Here is a 13,513-nt window from a genome sequence, read left to right as displayed (position 1 = left end):
CGTTTATTATATAATCTATTCTGTCACTAACAAGACGATAGTGTGTAATTTGTGGGAGATTTGACCAATGGGAAGCTCATTTTTGACAAGAGCACCCTTGTTGGTTCTCTAGAATAATGCTATATTCTATAGTGCACCATACAATGGATTACATAAAATAGCTAAAATGTTATCTTACCCTTTATACCACATAAATTTATCTTATCTCGTTGACATTTTCTTTAATTTCAATGTTGAATAAATATTTCGGTGTTTTGGCTGCTACTGAAAGTAATGTCGAATTCCATCGTGTTTATATCGAAGCAGGTGCTTAGTAACACAATGTTTCTTTTCGATCTTATCTTAGAATTAAGGCACATTAAAAATTTGCAAAGTAGAACAACCAACCTTTCCCAAATAAATAACAAAGTGATTTACTAAACGGGCCTTAGACCTACTGATAATAGCAGCTGAATATCCTTGAAATCACACTCCGAGGTGGCAAACAGAACACATTTGACAGTGCAACTCTATACAACGACTGAAATAAAGACGAGATGGTCACGGCTGGAATGCTTCTGGTGATTTATTTTCCTCGATCAGAGCAGATTCGAAGCTATGTATCAACTGTAACTTTATAGATATGGAACACATCTAAACACGTCTATTTTGTTTGCTGAAAACTTTTACGAAGTTTAACATTTGCAGTTAAATCATTTCTATTTAGTTTGTAAACTTTTCATTTTCCAGGAGCTTTTTCCATCTTTTATTTCACTAAGTCAGAAATATTGACGCTGAAACTGTCAGATATCTTGAGAAAAGAGATATGGTGTGGAATATAGATATTTCAAAATAGGGTATAAAAAATACTGAAATGCAAATCCTTACTCGCTGAGGAAAATATACTTAAAAAATTGTTGATGATAGAAAGATGTATTGGAAATTTTAAAAGAAGGAAAATACTACATATTCTAAATTCTAAATTTTATTAAATATATAAAGAAAATATAAGGAAAAAATACATTTACATTGAAATATGCTACATTAATATGTAATATGAGTTAACTTTGTCCCTTTCGTGCAGACCTTTTGGCGTATAGTTCACTTGAATGAAAGCAAGCTTACATGCTAGATAATTATGTATCACTGTTGCAGAAATCTAATGAATACCCTCTAATTTTGAAGAGCAAAGGAAATAGACAATAATGAATTTATTGAAATTAAACAACATCTGAAGTAATACCGGCAACGATGGTGAGAAATAGAACGTGTGTCCTTTTTTATCTTAATATTCGATGATAGTAGCTAATGTAAATCTAATTGAGTGCGTGGGATGAACAGATCACAAAAAGAGAGAGAAAAAAAAGTTTAACATTCTTGTGAAGGTGGTGAGGTTAATTTATATTGTAAAGGACTGAATTTCTTATGCTACGTAGAATTCAGTTTTATTTTAATACAAGTCAATAAGTTAATAATTGAAGGCTGAAATATTCAAACCCTCATGACAATAAGTTGCCTCAATTGAAGCTCATTAGTGTTATAAAGCTAATATCGAAAATATTTCACCGTCTCGGTGAGTCCAGTTCACAACTTTTTTTCTTTTATTTAATATTTTCACTCTCAGCCGTACATTTGAGGCTTGCACCTAACTGAAGATTAAGTCTTTATATTTTTACGTGCTGCTAGTGAGACTCGTTTCTTTTGCAAAGACTGATTTGTTTATGTTAGACACAATTCAATACTATCTTAATACAAGGAGAATCTTGATAGCAGGTGTGTGAGAATAAGTGATAATCACAATTCCTCAAGACTTTAAGTGGCCATAAGGAGGCACTTCGGCATCGAAAATATTTCGAGGAATCGAGTTCAAAATTTAGTATTGATTCTAACATATTTTTAAAATACCCCCACATATTTCTGCCAATTTTAATAGATATTTATATTAATATCTAAGAATCTAAACTTTCTTCTACTCTAGTTTTTCTCAAATTTCTGATCTTGTATGTATTTATGAAACAGCAGCAAGAACTACAACAAAAATAGTGATCACAAATTTTGGCTCAAGACAATAGGTTTAAAGAGAGGGGTTGGTTGCCTACACCAATCTCAGTATTTGACTGGAATTGTATTTTATCGATCCCGAAAGGATGAAATACAAGATTGGTGAACGTGGTATTTGAATTCAGAGCATAAAGGGCTAGCAGAAATGCTGCTATGCATTCTTTCCGACGTGCTAAAGATTTTGCCAGTTCGTCATCTAAATAATAATAATAATAATTTAAAGCTCTGGCACAAGGCCAGCAATTTCGGGGCAGGGATTAAGTCGAATGTTTCTGTAACCTCAACAAAAGTTCTATCTCACCGTCGCAACCAATAAGTAGTTGAGATACAAAATGTCACGAGTTATTTAACCTGTTCCCTGGCGGCTAAGCATCGTATATAAAACACGTATCCATTTTTTATCAGAGTAATTTGTGACTTATGAACAGAAAGCTTTATATTACTCAGAACGGTTGGAACAAAGGCTAACTAAAAGTCTAAAAACAAGCATGGACATGTCGGACGAACTTATGAAAATGCTTAGGACAGGCAGAGGATTAAAAAATAATTCATTTGCTTACTAGTTATAGACGTAACTGGACGGCTTTTCTTTACCAATTATCTATTGATTACAGGAGAAGCTACTGCGTAGTAAATTACATATATCCCTATAATGATAGTTACTTGCATATATAAGTTACTCAACAATTCATTATTAATAGATTCGAATTTTAAAAAGTATTTCAGTAGCTTTGTTATTTATCAAGGTGTTATAATAATACCATCTCATCTTTAGGCTGACTCATTATACATCGCAATTAACTGTTTGAGAGTCCAATTAAAGGAATGTCACGTTAAGCTTAATTGATGCATAACTTAGATTTAAATGATAACTGATACGCATGATACATTGACTGACTTGAACAGTTACCAAACTCTGTATTTTCGCTTTAGTTAATGAGTTTGTATACTGTGCTATGCTGTATATTTGGCAAATCAATTTATACATACACTCATAGAATTATTCCTCACCTCTTGCTTGAAAGACACTATCGATGCAATTCCTCTACCTAAATTTACGAACTGATAGAAAGAGCAACGAAATACGACTCAATTTGCGTCATATCGTTTATAGATAATCGGTACAGTTTGAGAAATTTCACATGAGATAATGGAATGCTAGATATATTATACCTGAAAAGAAGGCTTGAACACTTCGATCATAGATCAATCCAGTCTTGGCTTAGTAGGGTTTAAGCCACTAGCCATGAGGAAAATGATAATGCTTGGAGAAAATATGTTCTACACACCAACGCCACCGTATGTGCGTCTCTGTTGTGTTGGTTATCTGGAAAACACAGATCTACGTATGCTTAGATTGAATAAATACACCAAAAATAATGAAATTAATGCATGATGATTGAATCGATTTATAAATTTACACCATCATAATCTTCGCAATAAGAGGAATAGATCGTGATTACAACTATTATAATTGAAATAGTGTGCAAGGACTTGAATATTTATTCGCAGTATGTTTCGGTAGATTCGAACGTGAATATGCAAATCGCTGTTGTATTTCGTTACAAGAGATTAACTTCTTTACGACGAATATGCGTTTATAACAACTAGTCTTGGAAAATGGTGAAGGTACTCAAAATATAAGATATAAATCGATAGTAGATAGCAGAATTGGTAGAGCAACGTAGAATAATATCATCAATTGTAAGCGGAGACAAACTCAGTTCTAATTACTCAGACCAGATTGTTAGTCTGCATGCAGCACCTTACTTTCCTCACCATTCTCAGGAGCCCTCCAAGCATCATGAGTGCTACTCTGCCTCATCTGACTATACCATGAAGTAAAGAGGTAAAACAAGAGAGCATCTATGTGGTCACTGCTCTGCTAGAAACAAATACCAACTCTAACTCAATCCATACTCTCATAAGAGAAAAAAAAAATACAAAGTGACCCCTGATTTCCTGCTCGGAGAGAAAGTAAGTAGACAAAACATAGGATGGTTAGGGGTGAAATACCTTTGATAATAAATACGGTGGATTAAACAACAAAAACAAGAACCATAAAGGAAGAAACTACATATTGTAAAATATATTTAATTATTAGCCGTTTAGCTAGCAGAATCGTTAGCATGTCAGGTGAAATGCTTAGCGGTAATTCGTCGGTACATTCTGAGTTCAGATTCCGTCGAGGTCGCCTTTTCCTTTCATCCTTTCGGAGTCGATAAAATAAAAACCAGCTGAGTACTGCGGTCGATGTAATCAACTTACCAACTCACCCGAAATTGCAAGCCTTTTTCCAAACTTTGAAGCCAATATATATTTGATTGTTATTTTACGTTCAAATCTCAAATCCTACCGGAACTACATAGTATATCATAATTTAATGTATATGAAATAAATTCCAGTGAAGTCTGTAGGTCGTAATTCTCGATATAATCGATTGATTTACTCTACTTCCTTCCTCAAAAACATGATATTGTAATAAAGTTAGAGAACAATATTATATATCTTGGTAGGGTTAAAGAATAGATGAATCTGAAGAATATGCTCGAAATTCCTGACAGTAGGACTTCATTTCTGTCCTTTGTTTATTAACCCCAGATAGTTTGGTCGAGGTAAATATGTTTAACCCATGGAGTTAAGCTATTAAATGTGTTCAATCTTTAAAATAAACTATGAAACATATTCCTTTTTGACGATAAATGATCAAACATGTTCATTCCTCGAGCACAACTACCCTTACAGCTAAACCACTAAGCATGTTAATCCTTTGAACACACACACACACACACACACACACACACATATATATAATATATAAATATATGCATATATCCATACATATATGTACATACCTACATATATATGTATATATAATTGCATACATGGGTACACGATATCACAAAAAACGTTAAACACAACGCGAAACGAAAACAAAAACGAAAACAGAAAACGAACTTTTTTCGAACAACGAAAAAAACAAACAGAGAAACGAGACATGCAACATAAAGAATATTCTCCTTCATCAGTTGTCCCTGTCCATCTACTCCGCGTTTCGAAGGCATGGACAATATGCGATTTCGTTGGAACAGTCCTTCCCGCAAAGCAAATTAAATAAAATTTGGAATTTTTTGCGGAGGATGAAAGTGTTAACAAGAACAGGCAGGACAGTGAGAACAAGACGGTAAAAGCAAGACAGGACAGTGAAAACAAGCGGTAAGGGCTGTTAGGCCAAGGCGATACAAAAATTATTATTGTGAACGCTATATATATATATATATATATATATATATATATATATAAACATTTTTATGTGAACTTTACTATGTATTTCAGTATCTTTTTATATGCGATTCAATGAAGAAGCCATTTTGTTGCGACCTGCTAGAAACAAAGGTCAAGACTATCTCGAATGACGCCTTACTGTCTTCAAGAAGGAATGACACTGGTTAATAATGTAACTCTGGGTACCCTCAGAGACAGGTTGTTCGTGGCTGGAGTGTCTTTCATAATAGGCCTGTTAGATCAAGTCTGGGTAGTAATAGCAACTACTACTACTACTACTACTACTACTACTACTACTACTACTACTACTACTGCTGCTGCTGCTGCTGCTGCTGCTGCTACTACTACTACTACTACTACTACTACTGCTACTACTACTACTACTGCTACTTTTGCGATGCTTGATTATTCTGAAATCCTGTAAGAGCAGAGGAACAATTTCAAAGATGATCTCTTGTCACATGAATCCCTTAGATCCATAATTGATTGATCCAGAGGGCAAAGCCAAATACGACCATTCTGTATTTTATACATCTACGGCTACATTAACGAATGTTTTACTGTTTATTTTTGTTTTGTTTTCCTTGTATTTTAAGACAGTAGAATGCACGTTCTTCAGACAGTGGGAAGATTAAGCTGTTACTTCTAGCAAGCCAAATAACCTCATAAAAACTAGCCACGTTATCTCGATTAATTCTACGTTGCTGAGAGTAAAGAGGCAGTATTATTTATGTGGCTATTAACATCAATAGCAATACAAATCTATTTCTGTGAAATTTTACTATTTAACATTATATAGAATTGAAATGTGAATGCTAATAAATCAAATGGTGTTGTGGCTATTGTTGCTTTTATTGTTGTTGTTGTTGTTGTTGTTGTGATTGTGGTGGTAGTGGTGGTGGTGGTGGTGGTGGTGGCGGCGGCGTGGTGGTGGTGGTAGTGGTGCCTGTGGTCGTTGTCGTCGTCGTGTTGAGTTGTGCTTTGATTAACGTTGGCTGAGATATTATTTTTGAAATAAATGAGTGAGCGGTTTTTGCTAACCTCTTCCATAATGCTCTGCTTCAGCGATCGTCTGACAATTGGAACGATCTCTATCAGACTGACAGAGACGAATATATTGTGAGAAGATAAGATTGTGAGCCTTAGATTTGTCTGTCTATCTGTCTGTCAAATTGTCTGTCTGTGTGTCTATCTGTACGAATGTGATTATATCTATTTGTGATCTATCTCCTCTCTTTCACATTAATGCATATATATACACACGTACACACACACACACACACACACACACACAAATACACACACAAATACACACACACACACACACACACACACACACACATATATATACATACAAACACACACGCGCGCACACACACACATACGATCCCCCCCCCACACACACATATACATATATATATATATATATATATATATATATATATATATATATATATGTTTCTGTCCATGTATTATGTATATTTATCTCATTATAAATAGGTAACTTTAAAAGCCATTTGAAATGCACTATAAGTCATAACCGAATCGGTATTTGGCCCTGTCACCTCCCTTTCCAGTTCAAACAATATTTTGTTATTATTATTATTATTATTATTATTATTATTATTATTATTATTATTATTATTATTATTTTCCTTTTTTTTTTTACTAGAGTCAGAAAAAAGCATAAGTACCCATAACCTCTGAGAACCCTCCGGGACTTGTCTGATTGATCGATGATACTGTTGATGTTTCAGCTTGAACATCTGCCTGTAGATCGCTGTCTGATAGACAAAAAAGCAACAACTGTTAACAACAGCAAAAATCCTTTATATTTCCAAAGATCTGAACAGCTGTTGAGAAAAAGGGTGGCGTGTTCTAGTTCAGGCAGAGGAATTTTCAACTGAGGTTTGCGGAATGATGGAAGTTAGAAGAGCTTAAATGAAGAGAGCATGTAGCTAGCTATCCCAGAGATGCAGGGACGTTTTTTTGTCGTAGAACAAAAGATATGGAGAAGGATCATCAATTCTATGAGTTAAAGCATTTTCGAACTTCAAGCTTTGCCGATAAGTGAAGTGGTTTTCTTTTGGAAGTGGACTATATTATTCTTCACAAATACATAATATTTGTATTTCAATCATAAAGCAAAGAAACATTGCTTGAAAATATTGTTATTTATAACGAAACACTGTCTAAATAATTACTTAACGATATACCTTGGTGGGAAAATAGTTATATATAATACCTTGTAATATATTGCTAAAAGAGCTCTTATTCGGGAAAAAGCCGAAGTCTACCCCCAGGACAATAATCTAACTTCATACTATTAATTATAATTGACGTCTTCTAAACCTTATGTTAATATTAATGAGCAATATGCCAAAAGGAGTCTTAATATATCTATATATATAAAAATGAGAATGTGTGTCTGTCTGTCTGTCTGTCTGTCTGTCTGTCTGTCTGTCTGTCTGTCTGTCTGTGTGAATCCCTAAAACTCGAGAACTACGCAACCAATTTCATTCAAATTTTACAGATGCCTTACTTAGGGTTCCAGTTGTGTTTTAGTCAAAAAAAAATTTTAACTTCTTCCAGAGTTCGAGCCCACAGCAACATAATATCTCCTCCACTATTTAAGTATTACGTGTCAAAAGTGAAACAAAAACACTCATGTCAAATACTTTCACTTTAAAAATGAAACTATTCTACTAACTGAAACAATCACATTTCGATACTGTAATGACAGATACTTTCAGGGAGAGAGAGAAAGAGAGAAAGAGAGAAAGAGAGAGAGAGAGAGAGAGAGAGAGAGAGAGAGAGAGAGAGAGAGAGAGAGAGAGAGAGAGATGTATATGTATACATATAGATGTATATGTACACGTTATTCCACTAACTGAAACAATCACATTTCGATACTTTCAGAGAGAGAGAAAGAGATGTATATGTATACATATACATGTATATGTACACGTAGATGCATATATATATATATATATATATATATATATATATATATATATATATATATATACATATATATAGATAGATAGATAGATATAGATCTATATGCATACATGTATATGTATACACATGTGTAGATGTATATGTACATGTATAGATGTACATGTAATATGTACACATATATACATATATATACATGCATACAGATATCTATACATATATACACCCATCACACACAAACACATGCACACAAACACACACATTAGTCATTTGTTTTCTTATCCAAAACTACGTCAAAAGTACTGAACGGATCTTTATGAAATTTGGAAATTATATTCTATGTATAACGGCCATAACTCCCATGAAAATTCATATATTTTTGATGTTGATGAAATTTTAACCCGAACATAACAGATGAGCATTATTTGTAATTCAACGGTACAACAGTGTAAGACTACCCTTTCAGATATACTTTCATTGTGATTTCTGCAATGTGGTGCATAAATTGTCAAGTAAATGAGACGCATCTTTGCCTCCACTGATTCACTTGCAAAGTGTTGAGTAAAATTATTTCGTTGCAGACCTCCTTTGGGTCTTTTTATTATCACTACGACACACATAGACCCAGTTGGTAACATTGATTTCAAGGCCCTCCTAGATGAGAGACTGGCATTCCACTTAATGTCTATGTTCCATGCTGGCATGGATTGGAGAGTTATTAATGTAGAAATATGGTATCGTAGCTACTAACAGTTGAGGGTTGCGTAGTCTAGACGGCGTTTTTAGATTTCATCATTCTCTTTAACCCGGGCAAAGCCGGGTATTTCTGCTAGTATATATATATATATATATATATATATATATATATATATATATATATATATATATATATATATATATATATATATATATAGAGAGAGAGAGAGAGAGAGAGAGAGAGAGATAGATAGATAGATAGATAGATAGATAGATAGACAGACAGATAGACAGACAGACAGACAGACAAACAGACAGACAGGTAGACAAGTATATATATATACATATATATATATATATATAAGCTACAATGTATTTCTTTTTGTCCGAGAGCAACACAACAAGAGTTTAGATAAACATGTAGAAGCAAAGCAAACACAACATTAGTAAGAAAGTGAGACACGTACACAAGCACCTGCTTATTAACAAACCAGTAAATGACATTTACAACCCGACGATGAACGATTTATTTTTCTTCGTTTGGCTTTCTTTAACTTTCTTTATCTTTGAAAGTATTCTTTTTTGATTAATTCATTTTAACCGAATGTAGAGGAATTCGTGTGCGTGGTTGGCCGTTTTATTATAAGTATATATTTACAAACTTATACTTCTGTGTGTTTGTATGAGTGTTTGCTTGTTTGCATGTGCGTTTGGATGTCTGGGCATTGTATTTATTATTAGTTGAATTTATAATATCACATTACAACTCGGAGTTACGCCAGGTTATGGCTCTCATCGAATAATGTCCAGAAAGTACGAGTACACTTTCACATACTGAGACATTGTAAGCTGTTATTTAAACACGGTGCTATGGTTGCTTAATCAGGAAGGGATAATAGGAAGTCGATTGCTATTGGCTATTAAGGAATGCGCAATAAAATACAAATATGTGAGTGTATATATGTAAGCGGCCGTTTGATAATTTATACACCAATGTGTTGTTTATATAATGTGTGTGAATGTGTGTGTGGGAGAGAGAGAGAGAGAGAGAGAGAGAGAGAGAGAGAGAGAGAGAGAGTGTGTGTGTGTGTGTGTGTGTGTACTTCTAGACCACACCCAACAGAAAACTATTCCACTGAGTGGCAAAAATGTATGCTTAAATTTGACACTACTGATTATTTTCTTTCAATATAAGTACAGGCATAGTCGTATGATAAGAGGTTTTGCTTCCCAACCACATAGTTCCGAGTTCTGTCCCATTGCGTGCCATCTTGGGCAAGTGTTTTCTACTATACTCTTCGGCCGATTAAAGCCTTGTGAGTGAATTTGGCAAAGGGAAACTGAAAGAAGCCCGTCGTATACATATACGTATACACACACACACACATATATACATATACACACACACACACACACACACACACACACACACACACACACATATATATATATATAAAAAATTTTTGAAGCGGACTGGTCCCTAGCTACATTTTGGCATAAAAAATTGAGATCTGATCCAGTAGAAAAAAGTTTACATCAAAATTTGTTGTAACGCCACCAATCAAGTTTTGATCTAAATAACTTTTTTTATTATTTTAAAAGCAAAATATATTTATCTTAGCTTCAATGATAGAAGAGAGCATGAAGAATTTCACAGTTTTGTCAGTTTTGTTCCCATGCAACAAAAATTTGTATAAAAAAAGTTGTGAGGTAAAATGTCATTAAAAAAATAAGGCAAAAATTGGATTTAAGTATAATTAAGATTTTTATTTTAATAATAAACTATATGTTAATTAAGCTTAAATGATAGAGTTCAATTCGAGGAATTTCATGGTATCAATCTCATGCAATGAAGTTTTAAAAGAAAAAAAGTTATGAGTGTTTGTTTCTCAAATTTGAGGGTGATAATATAGTTCAATACCTCCTTATGAATATAGTTCTATAAGGGGACTTTTAACACATGTCACCGACGTCATTTAGATAAAGAAAAAATTCTCAACGACATCTCTAATTGACACATTTGTCACATTATTAATTAGCATAATAGCACAGTCCGGAAAAACATGTATTACATGGAAAAATACGAGCAAGAGAAATAATATTCTTAAGATTATAAACCTGGAAATTTACAGGATAAGTTATTACTCTTGGAAAAGTTCAGGACAGCTTATTACATCTGGTAAAGTACAGAACAAGAAAAATTTTACTTAAAATATTGCAGCTAAGGATAAAATGTGAATATTAAAAACTATTTGATTTTAATTTACAAAGTAACATTATAATTAAAAAAAGGTACCATCATCTTGTTAAAATATTGACACACTAGAATACTTAAAAAACGAGAACCAGCAGTACCAATACAGATTAAGTTTTATGCAAAGTAGAATAGTATATATGGTAGGCAAATTCATTATGTAAAGATATGAAGACTTGGCAATAACTTAAGGAATAACTCAAGCAAATTTTACTGTGAAATTGTTGTTACAGGTAGATTTTTCTGTAATATATAACTAACTTTTGTATTATTCTATTTATTGTACTAACCAATAATGTACTACTACAATTTTTTATAACCTATTTTCAAATTTCTAATTAGTAATTCATGACTAAAAACAACGAAATTTTTTAAAGTGCAAAAATATTTTGAGTTATTTTTTTTTAATAATAGTAACAGGTAATAAAATTAGAAGTAATAACTTGTAATAAAATTTTTAGTTTTAATAAAAGCTAATATTTTCTAATTCTAAATATTGTATTTGAAATTTTATCCTTATCTGCAATATTTTAAGTAAGAATTTTCTTGTTCTATACTTTAACAGATGTAATAAGCTGTCCTGAACTTTTCCAAGTGTAATAACTTGTCCTGCAGTTTTCCAGGTCTTTAGAATATTATTTCTTTTGCTCGCATTTTTCCATGTAATATATATATATATACTAATAATAATATAATTTACAACAACGCACTGCGGCATTAAAATTAAAATTTGCTGCGGCATTAAAATTAAAATTTGCTGCGGCATTAAAATTGGTTATCGCACACATTGGTTGAGATGAACAAGCTCTTCAACTCTGGGGTCAGTAAGGCTCACTGAAGATGAACTAAGTGTATTTCTCAAAGTTCGCAATCACTGTGATACAGGTATGTCTGACTGTTTCAATTTTCGATTATTTTCTTCATTGGTACGAGGTCTTAGGATTTTTGTTAATTTGCCTGCTTTCACCTTTGTGTTTAAGTCAAAACTTGTGATTTGATCATTTTGACTTCTATTTTAGCATGCCGGTACTGCCTGTTAGTACCCTTAATTATTAGTTGATAATTTTTACCTTTAAGGTTCTTTTCTACGCATGCTAAGCCGCTGATATTACTATAAACAATAATATCCTAACATATATACATATATATATATATATGAAGTATGGGAGTTTAGTTCACAAGTGATCTAAGTAATTACGTACGCTAGGTAAGTGCTGTAATGGATTACTAGGGCTCCAAGGTTGTAGCCGAGACGGTAGCCATGGATCCATTGCAGAATTCCGATGCAGCCGATATATAACTGTTAAACAGCACAGCTGTCCCGTTTAACAATTATATATATATATATATACACACACACATATATACATACATACATATATATATATATATATATATATATATATATATATATATATATATATACGTATGTATGTATGTATGTATGTATGTATGTATGTATGTATGTATGTATCTATGTATGTATGTATCTATGTATGTATCTATGTAAGTATCTATGTACATATATATAATATGAAAAAATAAGAAAAAACAAAAGCAAAACATTATCACATGAACAATATTCTGTAATAAACTACTTTCCAGTATCCTCTAGGAACCACCATAAAAATAATGGAGAAGGAAATGCTTAATAGTTTAAGCCACTATAACTACACTGTGGTAAAAATAAAACCAATGCTACAAAATATTACCTTTGCTTAATTTGAGAATAATTTCCGTGCGGCTTTCCAGGAGCAATTTCACAAAAAGAACTAAATAAGCTACAGCCGCACGGAAAGCATGTCTATTGCCAACAAGCGCCGTATGGGGAAAATATGAGAAATGCATGGGAAAGGTAACCGACATGAGATCCTCAAACCATAGAAGCGTGCCTTTACGGAGAAAATCCCTAAGAAAAAATATTATATGCAGTGCTGAAGCCCCAACCATTTGCATATCAAAAAACATCCTTTAAAGAGCCACCTTCATCAACGATCCACCTTGAAAATATACATCACTTTTGAAACCCATATGGAATTCGAGAAAGAGGAAACCGGAACTCTTCCATGTACAGCATTAAAATAACACAAGTACTAACACCTATGTTTAACACAGAAGCGCCACATCTTACGCCAGTCTTAAAAAATAAAAAGAAAAAGCTAATTTCTTATGGAATGTGAAGTGGAGCCCTCTAATGCACGAAGGGCGGCAAACAGTGGTCTACGTTGCTTATTCTGCCTAGACTAATATCTTCCAAATCTATTGATGCATACATTCGAC

The sequence above is a fragment of the Octopus bimaculoides genome, chromosome 2, assembly GCF_046866305.1.
Source record: "Octopus bimaculoides isolate indiv1 chromosome 2, ASM4686630v1, whole genome shotgun sequence".
In the NCBI taxonomy this organism is placed as follows: domain Eukaryota; kingdom Metazoa; phylum Mollusca; class Cephalopoda; order Octopoda; family Octopodidae; genus Octopus; species Octopus bimaculoides.
This window is presented reverse-complemented; position numbering follows the sequence as displayed.